Here is a 14,898-nt window from a genome sequence, read left to right as displayed (position 1 = left end):
AGAAGAAGGTGTATTCTTTTACTTTGGGATAGTATGTTCTGTAAATATCTATTAATTCTAGTTGGTTCAAAGTCTCTGCTAGTTTTGCAGTGTCTTTGTTCAGTTTCTGTTTCCCTGATCTGTCCATTGGTGATAGTGGGGTATTAAAGTCTCCCACTATTATTGTGTGGGGTGAAATGTATTTTTTGAGCTTTAGAAACATATTTTTCCAAGAATGTTTACGTCTTACTAAGAAAAATTTTTTGTCAAAATCTAATAAATTATGATAACATTCAACATTTGTTAAACATCCTTTCTCTTTTAAGTAACATTTTGGGGTGAGTTGTTACTATTCACAATAAAAACTAAAAATATTGTATTAGGGTCTAGATGGTCCTGAGGAGCTTTTTCCTGACCACATCTTCCTGCTGCATATATTACAGTAGAAGACTGTATTGTTGAAAACAGCCATGCGTGACAGAATAGATGGGATACACCATGAATTTATTGCATCCTTACAGAAAGACAAGACAAGAGCTGTCATTTCTACCTGATAGGCCAGAATGGTGAATCTATAATCGATTTCTTAATATGTACCAGATCACATGCATTCGTAAATAAGAATAATTTTCACGGTGATAAAATCAACATAGCATAAAGTTTTTTATTTTAAGAAATTTAAATGCCCAATTCAGTGGCATTAACTATATTAACAATGCTCACTAATTTACAACCTCCTTATCATTTTAAAGAGTCTTGCACTCTCTGAACATTAACTGCAAGTCCTCTCTGTCACAAATCACTGTAGCCTCTATTCTATTCTCTGTCTCTGTGAATTTTTTTCCCTTCTAGATAATCACTGTGTGTAGCCAGCAGCATTTGTCTTTTTCTATCTATTTCACTTAGACTGTAGCTTTCATATTTAACACAGTTGGTAGCCTGTTTCAGAATTTCATTCTTTTGTGGCTGGAGAGAAGGCTCAGTGATTAAAAGAACTTGCTTTTCATGAAAAAGATCCAAGTTCAGTCCCCAGCACTTACAATAGGGGCTCATAAGCACTTGTACCTCAGACAGGACAAAGAAATACACAAAATGCAGAAGCATTTTTTTGTTGGGGTCTTTTTTAACCACCTACAGTTTTGTGACCATACATAAATGATTTACATACAGATATGTATGCATACATACATATAAAATAAAACAAGTACTTAAAAATGATTTAATTCCATAATATCTCATAATATTTATATAATATGCATATATTTACATGCTTAAAATATTAATTTTAATAAATATGTGCTTTCTTTTTGAATGTTATATAAAAAACTGTGTGATTAAAAGGCCCATGATAGCTTGTCCAATCTGCTGTTGTCCAATTGAGGGACACATATAAAAATACTATCCAAGCATTTGAGAAAAAGGAGGAAAAAAAAACATTGCACTCAATATGTAAACTTACAACATAGATTTCTTCTTATAACCTCACAACAATACTGTATGAAAAATAGAGTAAGGTTTTCCCTATTACTAAATCTATAGAAAAAATAAAATTTTCTTAATTGATGGAATGTATCAGATTAACATTTATTAGTAATTCATAGAGATTAGCTTAGAAGTACACAAAAAATTATATTAAAGCAGGAAGTCTGTCTTGCACCTTACGGTATTACCATTGATGATCAGACCTGCAACAAAAAAGGAGTTCCATAAAGATGTCTTGAATGGATGGATGATGACTGTTGGCTTTGAAGTCTTCTTTGCTTTAACTGCAGTGTGTAGAATAGTACTAAAAACATGACGCACACATCCTAAACCATTCGTAACCTGCTCAATTGCTAACAGGATGATTCGTTGTCTTGCTACTTGCCTTACACTCTTTATCGTTCTACATTTCTTTTGTTCTCTCTACATATGCTTTCTGAACCATTTGAGAATCCATTACCAATATGGTCTGCTATTAGAGATAATGTAATATATTATCAAAACCAAATATATGTAGGGTGTATTTATAAATATCTTGTATTTTATGGATATTGTACCATTATCTAATTCATTATATACAACAAGATTCTATCAGTTTACACTGTAACATTCACATCAATTACTTGCTTATAGTCTGTACTCAGTTTTAGAATGCACCCTTGCAGCAAAATGCCACTACCTTTCAGCATCCCTCAATCTGGTACATTGTCTTTGTAAGGCTATACTTGTCTTCTCTGACCTTTATATTCTGGAGAATTTAGGCTTTTATTTTTCAAGTTTCTCACTAGTCAGATTGCTCACATTTTCCTCCATAGATTCAGAATAATTCCATAAACATTCGACCTCATCATATTCCAGTCACCAGATTTATTTATATATTCCCATTTTTTTATCCCATTCTCTTTTGCTTCATTTGCCTGAGATAAGGTCAACTCTTACTAATACCACCATACTAAGTAGTAGCTACTGCTAACATTTATAAAGTTAATATATAGATGAAATACTTATCTTTTATGAAATTTAAACTATCATATGAGGAACTTAATGCTAACTACCAATACAGTGTGTAGAAAACTTTTATCTGTAGTGGGCTAGAGATGATTCAACACTTAAAAGTGCTTTCATTTCAAAACTGACCACCCGAGTTCAGTCCTAGAAATCCAAGGGAAAAGGAAAATATCAATTCGTAATATTCATTATCTGTCTTCTACATATGTAGTCTGGTATTACATTTTCCCTAAAATTAATTAAATAAAATATTAAATAGAAATTATTTTATTATATATCTTCATTACAGCTAAAGTATTTAAAATGATATTTCACAATAATTGCTACTAAATCTAAATACAAAAACTGAATTCAAAATTAACTTCAAAAAAAGGTTTAATGCATATAAAACACATACCCACATAACCCCCCAAAAAGATATAAATATATGCTATGATTTAGGTATCATACTCATTCCAAGAAGTTTCTGAAATAAAATCAACTGTTGCCAATATCAAGAGATGAGAAATAGTAGGATTTTATGGGGTTACACATAGCAGGATGTAAATACAGTTACATCATTAACAGATATTAATGCTAGGCATGCCTCACTGATTTGGGACAGCATTGCTTACCCATTGAAAAATTACTATAAAAAGCCACCCAAAGGTTTGACTTCTTCCATCTCCCCATACATTTGCTTGGAAATTTCATCTTCATTATTCTATATTGATTGCACAGGAAAACCTGAACTGATGAAATTTGCTTAGTCTTGAATTTTCCTACTTCCATTAATTTGAGATAATTAACCCTTTCTTTATAAATCACCTAGTGTTAGAATTTTGTCAAAATTGAAGAGGAACAAAAACATTTCTCAATGAAGGCAGATTTAGTTTTGAGGTGAAAAGATATTCATTTCATAAATTTCTTTTTTCTAATGCTTTATGTTCTTGCTGGTCAGATGCATGGGATTCCTTTTGAGGTTTGTACAGCATTCCTATTGAACACATTGAACGGAAACTTGGTATCATGGTCTCAGCATTCAAAGAGTTCTGATGTGTATTGTGAAAATAAAAATTGATCAGCATGCCATTATCATTTAAAAAGTGAAACAGACTCAGAAAGGACATGATATTCTTGTCTGATTTGAGTGTTTATAGCAAAATGCCATAGATGGTATAACTTAGGTAAATTTATATTGCTACAAGGTAGGAAGCACTAGATGAGGTCTCAGTTGTTCATATTTCAACCTGGAGGTTCAGGCTTGTGAGAATTCTACCCTTACATAAAGTTAGTTGCCATCTTACACTCACACAGATTTTTATAGAGCCTTTACTGTGGTTCCATTTTTCTGCTTCCTTTTTGTTATGTCCAGTGGCGCTGCACACCAAACAGGAAAGGAAGGGCAATTAGGAGGTTCATGTCTTTTGTTGGTGTGTCAGGACTCTCTGGTATACAATGAGTAGGTCAACAGGGTCCTTGTTCCTGTAGTAGAGTAGGAGGCAGTGCGGGAAGGTGAAGGTATTAAGTTCTAGCATTGTGGTGGGATGGGGTATAATGTCAGAGGGTGTTCAATCCAGAGATCTCACTGTTATATAACTATTATCACAGCAGTTTGAGAGAATGATCAATGAAGCAGCTCTTTCAGATGGTGTTCAATAAAACAGTCCATGTGCATACATTTATTCAGGATGATTAGTTTATTTTTAATTGAACAAATTTATTTTAAAAAACAAAGATAAATGTAAAGACTTTAAGCATTTTTGCATAAAAGTATACAAAATCATTTTTGTCAGTATTTGTTTTTTTAAGATTTGATAGTGTGCATTGAGATCTTACTATTTACAATTGGCATAAAGAATATTAAAACAAGATGTAACCTCGAATTAGTTACAGTTTTCTTGGTTTGTAAAAATTAAGCATAATGGTTTTTCATTTACTTTTTTTTTTTCTTAAACTTCATATAGTCTGTGAGTTGTTTCTGGGGTGTTCAGAGTTTTCTGGGGTTAGTATCCAATTATCAGTGACTGCATATTATGTCTGTTCTTTTCTGATTGGGTTACCTCACACAGGATAATATTAATTAAACACATCCATTTTCTTAAGAATTTCATAAACTCATTTTTCTGATAGCTGAGTAGTAGTCCATTGTGTAAATATACCACAAATTTTATATCCATTCATCTACTGAAAGATATCTGGGTTCTTTCCAGCTTATAGCTATTTTAAATAGGGATGCTATGAATATTGTGATGCATGTGTCTTTCACTGGTATGAGGTGAAATCTCAGGGTTATTTTGGACTGCATTTCCCTAATGGCTAATGATGTCCAAGCACTTCATTAGATGCTTCTCAGCAATTCGCTATTCCTTAATTGAGAATATTTTGTTTTGCTCTGTACCCCATTTTTAATAGGGTTGTTTGATTCTCTGGTATCTAGCTCCTTGAGTTCTTTGTATATTTGGATATTAGGCCTCTAAATGATGTGAAGTTGGTGAAGATCTTTTTCCACTCCTTTGGGGGTTGTTTTGTTTTCATAACAGTGTCCTTAGCCTTACAAAAACTTTTTAATCTCATTAAGTCCCAATTGAAATCTGTTACCTTAGAGCATGAGCCATTGGTGTTCTGTTCATGAAATTTTCTCCTGTGCCTATGTGTTTTAAGGTTTTCGCTAATTTTTCTTCTAATAATTTCAGTGTACCTGGATTAATGCAGAGATCTTTGATACACTTACACTTGAGTTTTTTACATGAAAATAAAAAGGGGTCTATTTTCATTCTTCTGCATGCTGAGTGCCAGTAGGACCAACATCATTTGTTGAAGAGGCAGTCATTTTTTCATTGAATGTTTACAGCTTCTTTGTCAAAAATCAAGGAACCATATATGTGAGGGCTCATTTCTGGATATTCTATTCTATTCCATTGATCCATGTGCCTATTTCTGTACCAATACCATGCAGTTTTTAGCACAATTGGCTTGCAATATAGATTGAGGACAGGGATAGTGATTCCCACAAATATTTTCTTGTTCTTCGGGATAGATTTTGCTATTCTAAAGTACCAGCCCAAGCGACTATATCCAGCAAAAGTATCAATCACCATACATGGAGAGATGAAGATATTTCAAGACAAATCTAAATTTACACAATATCTGAGCACAAACCCAGCACTACAATGAATTATAGATGGAAAACCCAATACAATGAGGAGAACTACATCCTAGTAAAAACATGAAAACCAAAAGAAGAAAGAGACACAGACACTACTCAAACTACAAAACCAAAAATAGCAGGAAAGAGCAACCACTATTCCTTGATATCTATTAACATAAATGGAATCAACTCCCCAATAATGAGACATAGGCTATCAGACTGGATACATAAACAACAGCCAGAATTTTTCTGCATAAAGGAAAATCATCTCAGAGACAAAGACAGACACTATCTCAGAGTAAAAGTTTGGAAAAAAAAACTTCCAAGCACACAGCCCCAAGAAGCAAGCTGGACTGGCTATTCTAATATCAAATAAAATAAATTCCCAACTAAAAGTTATCAAAAAATGAGAAAGGACAATTTTTACTCATTGCAGAGGAAATATGTCAGGAGGAACTCTCAATCCTTAACATATATGCTCCAAATACAAAAGGACCCACATTCATAAAAGAAACCCTACTATAGCTCAAAAAATACATTTCACCCCAAACCATAATAGTGGGAGACATTAATACCCAACTCTGACCAATGGACAGATCATGGAAACAGAAACTGAACAAGGAAACTGTAAAACTAGCAAAGACTACGAACCACCGGGAATTAATAGATATCTACAGAACATATCACCTTAATGTAAAAGAATACACCTTCTTCTCAGCACCCCATGGCACCTTCTTGAATATTGACCACATAATAGGACACAGAACAAGCCTCAATTGATATAAGAAGATTGAAATACTCCCATGCATTCTCTCAGATCACCAGGGTTTAAGGCTGGTCTTTAACAACAACAAAGAAAACAAAACGCACACATAGGTATGGAAACTATACAGTGCTCTGTTAAATGATAGCAGGGTCAAAGAAGAAATAAAGAAAGAAATTAAGGATTTTCTAGAATTCAAGGAAAACGAAAACACAACATACCCAAACCTATGGGAAGGAATGAAATCAGTACAGAGAGAAAAACTCATAGCTATGAGCTCTTCCAAAAAGAAACTGGAGAGAGCATACATCAGCAACTTTACAGCACAGCTAAAAGCTCTAAAACAAAAGGAAGCAGATACACCCAAGAGGAGTAGATGGCAAGAAATAATCAAACTTAGGGCAGAAATAGACCAAATAGAAACAAAAAGAACCATTGAAAGACTCAACAAAACCAAGAGCTGGTTCTTTGAGAAAATTACCAAGATTGATGAACCCCTAGCCAGACAAACTAGAGGGCAAAGAGAGAGTATACAAATTCACAAAATCAGAAAGGAAATTGGAGACATAACAAGTGAAACTGAGGAAATTCAAGAAATCATCAGATCCTACTACAAAAGTCTATACTCCACCACAACGGAAAATCGGGAGGAAATGGATGAATTCCTAGACAGATACAACATCCTAAAGTTAAACCAGGACCAGGTAAACCATCTAAATAATCCCATAACACATAAAGAAATAGAAGTCATCAAAAGTCTCCCAACGAAATAAAAGCACAGGTCCACACATGTTCAGTGCAGAATTTTATCAGACATTTATTGCAGACATAACACCAATACTCTCCAAACTATTCTACAAGATAGAATCAGATACTATACTCCCTAACTCATTTTTTGAGGTTAAAATAACCCTTGTTCCTAAACCACACAAAGACCCTACAAGGAAAGAGAACTTCAGACCAATCTCAATTATGATGCAAAAATACTCAATAAAATCCTTGCAAACCGAATCCAAGAACACATCAAAATGATCATTCACCATGACCAAGTAGGCTTCATCCCTGGGATGCAGGGATGGTTTAATGAAAGGAAATTTATCAATGGAATCCACCATATAAACAAACTCAAAGAACAAAATCACATGGTCATCTCATTGCATGCTGAGAAAGCATTCGAGAAAATTCAACAACCCTTCATGTTAAAATTCCTGAAAGAACAGGAATCCAAGTTCCATGACTAAATATAATAAAAGCAATATACAGCAAACCAACAGCCAACATCAAATTTAATGGTGGGAAACTTGATGCAATCCCACTAAAATCAGGGACTCGACAAGGCTGCCCAATCTTCCCCTACCTATTCAACATAGTACTGGAAGTCCTGGCTGGAGCAATTAGAGAGCAAAAGGAAATCAAAGGGATACAAGTTGGAAAGGAAGAAGTAAAAACATCACTCTTTGCTGATGACATGATAGTGTACTTAAGTGACCCCACAAATTCCACCAGAGAACTCCTACAGCTAAAAAACAAGTTCAGCAAAGTGGCTGAATATAAAATTAATTCAAACAAATCAGTAGCCTTCCTATATTCAAAGGACAAACATGTGGCAAAAGAAATTAGGGAAAAGATACCCTTCACAATAGTCACAAAACTAGGGAATGCATTGGCATGACTCTAACTAAGCAAGTGAAGGACCTGTATGACAAGAACTTCAAACCACTAAAGAAGGAAATTGAGGAAGATCTCAGAAAATGGAAAAATCTCCCATTCTCAGGGATTGGAAAGATCAACATTTTAAAAATGGCCATCCTACCAAAAGCAATCTACAGATTCAATGCAATCCCCATCAAAATTCCAACACAGTTCTTCATTGAGTTAGAATTATCAATGCACAATTTCATCTGGAGTAACAAAAGAACTAGAATAGCGAAATCCATCCTCAACAACAAGAAAACATCTGCGGGAATCACTATCCCTGACCTCAAGCTATATTACAAGGCAATTGTGGTGAAAACTGCTTGGTACCAGTACAGAAATAGGCACATGGATCAATGGAATAGAATAAGAGATCCAGAAATGAGCCCTCATGTATATTGTCACCTGATTTTTGACAAAGGAGCTGTAAACAGTCAATGGAAAAAGGACAGCCTATTCAACAAATGGTGATGGTCCAACTGGCACTCAGCATGCAGAAGAATGAAAATAGACCCTTTCTTATCTCCTTGTACAAAGCTCAAGTGTAAGTGGATCAAATATCTCCACATTAAATCAGATACAATAAAACTATTAGAAGACATAGTAGGGAAAACCTTAGAACACATAGGCACAGGAGAAAATTTCCTGAACAAACCATCAATGGCTCAAGCTCTAAGGTCAAAGATAAACAGTCCCTGATTTTAATGAGATTGCTTCAAGTTTCCCAACTTTAAATTTGATGTTGGCTGTTGGGTTGCTGTGTATTGCTTTTATTATGTTTAGGTTTTGGCCTTGGATTCCTGTTATTTCCAAGACTTTTAACATGAAGGGGTGTTGAATTGTGTCAAATGCTTTCTCAGCATCTATTAAGACAACCATATGGTTTTTTCTTTGAGTTTGTTTATATGGTGGATTACATTGATGGATTTCCATATGTTAAACCATCCCTGCCTGCCAGGGATTAAGCCTACTTGATTATGGTGAATGATCGTTTTGATGTGTTTTTGGATTTGGTTGCAAGTATTTTGTTGATTATTTTTGCATCAATGTTCATAAGTGAGATTGGTCTGATATACTCCTTTCTTGTAGAGTCTTTCTGCAGTTTCTAAAAAAGGGTTATTGTTTCCTCAAAAAATGTGTTCGATAGTATTGCATTAGATTCTATTTTGAGAAATAATTTGGATAGTATTGGTATTAGGTCATTAATAAATGTCTGATAAAATTCTGCACTGAACCCATCTGGACCTGGGCTTTATTTGGTTGGGAGGCTTTTGATGACTGCTTCTATTTTTTTATGGAATTATTTAGATGGTTTACCTGGTCCTGGTTTAACTTTAGTATCTGGTATCTGTCTAGGAATTCATCAATTTCCTCCAGATTTTCTAGCTTTGTTGAGTATAGATATTTGTAGTAGGATCTGATGATTTCTTGAATTTCCTCAGTTTCAGTTATTATGTCTCCACTTTCATTTCTGATTTTGTTAATTTGTATACTCTCTTTTTGCCCTCTAGTTAATCTGGCTAAGGGTTTATCAATCTTATTTATTTTCTCATAGAACCAGTTTTTGGTTTTGTTGATTCTTTGAATGGTTCTTTTTGTTTCTATTTGCTCTATTTAGGCTCTGAATTTGATTATTTCTTGCCGTCTACCCCTCTTGGGTGTATCTGCTTCCTTATGTTCTAGAGCTTTCAACTGTGCTGTCAAGTTGCTTGTTTATGTTTTCTCCAGTTTCTTGAAGCTCTCAGAGCTATGAGTTTTCCTGTCTGTACTGATTTCATTGCATCCCATAGCTTTGGGTATGTTGTGTTTTTGTTTCCATTAACTTATCAAAAATCCTAAATTTCTTTCTGTTTTTTCTTCTTTGACCCTGCTGTCCTTTAATAGAGCTTTGTTTACTTTCCATGTGTATACGGGCTTTTTATTGTCTTTGTTGTTATTAAAGATCAACCTTAAACCATGGTGATATGATAGGATGCACGGGAGTATTTCAATCTTCTTATATCTGTTGAGGGTATTTTTTTACTTATTATATGGTCAATTTTTGAGAAGGTACCATTAGGTGTTGAGAAGAAGGTATATTCTTTTGTTTTGGGATTATATGTTCTGTAGATATCTGTTAATTCCAATTGGTTCATAACCTCTGCTAGTTTTATTGTGTCCTTGTTCAGTTTCTGGTTCCATGTTCTGTTCATTGCTGAGTGTGGAGTGTTGAGATCTCCCACTATTATTGTGTGGGGTGCAATGTATCTTTTGATTTTTAGTAGGTTTTCTTTTATAAATTACGGTGCTCTTGTTTTTGGAGCATATATGTTAAGGATTGAGAGTTCCTCCTGATAAATTTTTCCTGTAATGAAAAAAATTGTCCTTCCTTATCTTTATTGATAACTTTTGGTTTAAAATCTACTTTATTCGATATTAGAATGGCCACTCTAGCTTGCTTCTTGGGGCTGTTTGCTTGAAAGGATTTTTCCCAACCTGTTATTCTGAGATAGTGTCTGTCTTTGTCTCTGAGATGAGTTTCCTGTATGCAGCAAAATGCTAGGTTTTGTTTATGTATCCTGTCTGATAGACTATATCTTTTTATTCAGGAATTGAGTCCATTTATGTTAACAGATTTTAAGTAATAGTGGTTGCTGTTTCCTGCTATTTTTGCATTTGGAGATAGCATTGTGCCTGTGTGTCTTTCTTCTTTTGGTTTTCTTGCTTAGGTATTTTCTTGTTTTTATTGGGATGTAGTTTCCCTCCTTGTTTTGGGTTTTCCACCTATAATTTGTTGTATTGCCGGATTTGTGTTATGATAGTGTGTAAATTTTGTTTTGTCTTGAAATATCTTGGTCTTTCCATCTATGGTAATTGAGAGTTTTGCTGGGTATAGCAGCTTGGGCTGACACTTGTGTTCCCTTAGAGTCTGCATGATGTCTTTCCAGGATCTTCTAATTTCATAATCTCTGTTGAGATCAGGTGTGATTCTGATTGGTCTACCTTTATAGGTTACATGACCTTTTTCCATTACTGCTTTTAGTATTCTTTCTTTGTTTTGGGCACTTGGAGTTTAGACTATTATGTGTCGGTGCAATTTCTTTCCTGGATCACTCTTTTGGAGTTCTGAAGGCTTCTTTTATGCTCATGGTCATCTCATTCTTCAGGGTAGGGAAGTTTTCTTCTATGATTTTGTTGAAGATATTTACTGTGCCTCTTGATTGATATTCTTTGCCCTCTTTCATTCCTATTATCCTTAGGTTTCATCTTCTCATTGTGTCCTATATATTTTGAGTTATGAGCTTTTTGGCTTTTGCATCTTCTCTGACTGTTTTTTCTACGTTTTCAATGTTGTCTTCGGTCCCAGAGAATCTTTCTTCCATCTGTTGTAGTCCGTTGGAGATTCTTGCATCTGTGACTCTTGATTTCTTTTTTAGGTTTTCTACCTCTAGTGTTGTCTCTTTTAGTGTTTGCTTTATTGTTTCCATTTCCATTTTAAATTCCGTAATTGGGGACACTTTCCAAGCAGTTGGCACAGACCTCTCTGTTCACCTGCTACTCGGAGTGCCAACTAACCAGGCTTGTGTACCTGGACCTCTGCTGTTCCTGGTAGCAGATTGCCTGAGCATCTGTTCTGCAAGCAAGGTCAGCAGCAGGCTGGAAACAGACACTCTAAGGCATGGTTCCTGCTCCCCTGAACCAATCTGGGTAGGAAACATTTTCCACGTGCTTGGCACAGACCTCTCTACTCTCCAGCTACTAAGAGCACCAGCTCACCAGGTCTGTGTCCCTGGATCTCCACTGTTGCTGTTGGCAAATGGCCTGAGTGCCTGTTCTGCATGCACAGGCCACCAGCTAGAAACAGACACCCTAAGGCAGGGTTCCAGCTCCCCTGAACCAATTGGGGTAAGTCACTTTCTGAGCACTCGGCACAGACCTCTCTGCTCCCTGGCTACTCAGAGCACCATCCCACCAGGCCTGTGTCCCTGGATCTTTGCCCAGTATAGATTTTTATAGACAGTTTATTCAGGGTGAACCTGGGGTATTTTGGAGTGTAAGAAGTAGTTTTCAGAGTAAATGAAAATCATTGGTTAGAGTTTTAAAGTCCTGTGAATACCTCATTTTCATGGAGAGGCATCACAGGAATCCCTGGTACTTACTGGGGAGGTTCATAAAGGAAGTAATGGGGGAGGAAGGGGAAAAGAGGAAGTTGAACCTCTAATCTCTCCAAGGATATATGTGACATTCCACATGTAAAGCATTGGTGATTGTGTTTCCCTGGTGGAGGTTAAAGAAGAAAAACACCTATTGGTAACTTTGACCTTATTTAGCAGGACCCAACAGTTATATTGGAGCAATGGAAAATACACATTAGATTTATACCTAGAATATACCATAACTTATCTATAATAAGCTCTGGAGTATATGATAATTTTGTTAGTAATAATTACCAGAAGAGACACTAGGTACTCATCCATTAAAGCATCATCAAAAGACAGTTTGCAGCTTTAAAAGGTTTATTTGCTCAGGCACTCAGAGGCTGCAGCAAGGTGATATGAGCCAGACTGAGTATTACTTGAGCAAGTAGAAGACCTTAGTAAAATTCTACAGGTCAGAATATCAAACAAATTGAGTTCAAGAGAAATAGGCTCACAGATGCTTTTCCAAGATTAGAAAGACAGACATTGGTGGCCAGATAATATGTTATATTATTGGATTACTTGTGAGAAGCCCTGACTAGGTCAATGTGTACAATCATAAGAGAGACACCTGTACAAAATGACAATCATAGACTTTTTAAGATAAAAGAGAATAGTGCATCTGCCTTTGGAAAGCAAAAATAAATTCATTGTGCTAGCCATAGGGAAATAATTATAGGTTGACAGGGGCAAAGTGTATATGTGTGTATTGGGGAGTTTCCAAATTCTCAGGAGCCTAATCACTCCACAACCTCCTCAAAGTAGGTAGCATGGAACTATGCAATTAATGCTGGTGTTAGTGGCATTGCTCTGGTTTTGATCTGAGCTCTTCTTGTTAATCGTAGAATTTATGTTAGATGTATGTATTTCTATACTATATGTGTGTAACTGCATATTTCTAACATAAAACATATATATATATATATATATATATATATATATATATATATATATATTGCAACACAATATATATATATATATATATAAAATGTTTATAGTCCTATACAAAATAGTTTACTTTGAACATCAGAAATAACTTTAAACTGAAAAGTTTTGAATGATGTTTGAACTATTTAGACTATTGGGAACTCTTGAGGTTTTACTGAATGAATTCTGCATTATTAATGGATACAAACATATGGCAAGACAGTGGAGAATGTTATCTTATGAAGTCACATGTTTTGGTCTTCAATTGTCAAGAGGTAGGTTTGTGATTACTTTTCATTGTCAACTTTACTGAACTTAAAATTACCAAAGAGAATAATGAGATACACCTCTGGGTATATTCTGTGTAGAATCATTCATGACAAATGATTATGCCACTATGACATTCTGCTAACTGTATTCATGAGATAAGCTAAATATTCTCTTCCTTAGTTTGTCAGTGTGAGATATTTTGCTCACAGTGATAAGAGACAAGTGCAGATTTCCTACCAATCAAGTGTCAAGGCCTCCTTTGTCCTTTCTTTAAAGAAATACTACCAAAGGTAAGGATAGTGTGTTCTGGTGGTTGAAAGATTGAGCCTTGACAACTCAATGCTTGACTGTAAGACCTACTATTAGAATTAAGAAAAGGAACATTTTTTCAAGGTTTTTGAAACCAGACACTTGTATCTTTTAAGAATAATATGTCTTATCAATTTGGAATTTACTTCTAAGGCATTAACTTGTCAGTTATTATAATCTTCAGGGTCCAACTTTAGTGGGTAGAAATTATAAAAAGCAGCAGTAAGGAGTATGACTTAACTTTGTGTATTTTAGATCCCAAACATGTCCTAGACAAAGAGAACCTCTGCCCTATATAATATGTGTAACAGCTCTTGGGGCCCTAAAATCCCAGGCCCTTGTGCCTTGGAAACTTTCTAGTACATTTCGAGTTTCCTGTATACAGATCTTCATCTCTTTAAGCTGACTAATTCAAAATCTTTTCTCTTGGCTTCTGACTGAATTGCTCTGCTTGGACTCAAATTGATACTGGCAAGCTTTTGGATGTGCTCCCTTGAAGGAGTAGCCATGCTGCTAGAATAAAACTCCTCTGCATTTCCTCAGTTTCAGTTGTTATGTCCCCACTTTCCTTTCTGATGTTGTTAATTTGTATACTCTCTCTTTGCCCTCTAGTTAGTCTGGCTAGGGGTTTATCAATCTTGTTGATTTTCTCAAAGAACCAACTTTTGGTTTTGTTGATATTTTCAATGGTTCTTTTTGATTCTATTTGGTCTATTTCTGCCCTAATTTTGATTATTTCTTGCCATCTACTCTTTTTGGGTATATCTGCTTCCTTCTCTTTTAGGGCTTTTATCTGTGCTGTCAGGTTGCTGATGTAAGCTCTCTCCAGTTTCTTTTTGGAAGCACATAGGGCTATGAGTTTTCCTCTCAGTATCGCTTTCATTGCATCCCATAGGTTTGGGTATGTTGTGTTTTCGTTTTCCTTGAATTCTAGAAAATCCTTAATTCTTTTTTTTTTTATTTCTTCTTTGACACCGCTATCATTTAACAGAGCATTGTTTAGTTTCCATGTGTATGTGGGCTTTTTGTTGTCTTTGTTGTTGTTAAAGACCAGCCGTAGACCATGGTGATCTGAGAGGATGCATGAGAGTATTTCAATCTTCTTATATCTATTGAGGCTCGCTCTGTGTCCAATTATGTGGTCAATTTTCGAGAAG

Source organism: Micromys minutus (genome assembly GCF_963924665.1).
Source record: "Micromys minutus genome assembly, chromosome: 16".
Classification (NCBI taxonomy): Eukaryota; Metazoa; Chordata; class Mammalia; order Rodentia; family Muridae; genus Micromys; species Micromys minutus.
This window is presented reverse-complemented; position numbering follows the sequence as displayed.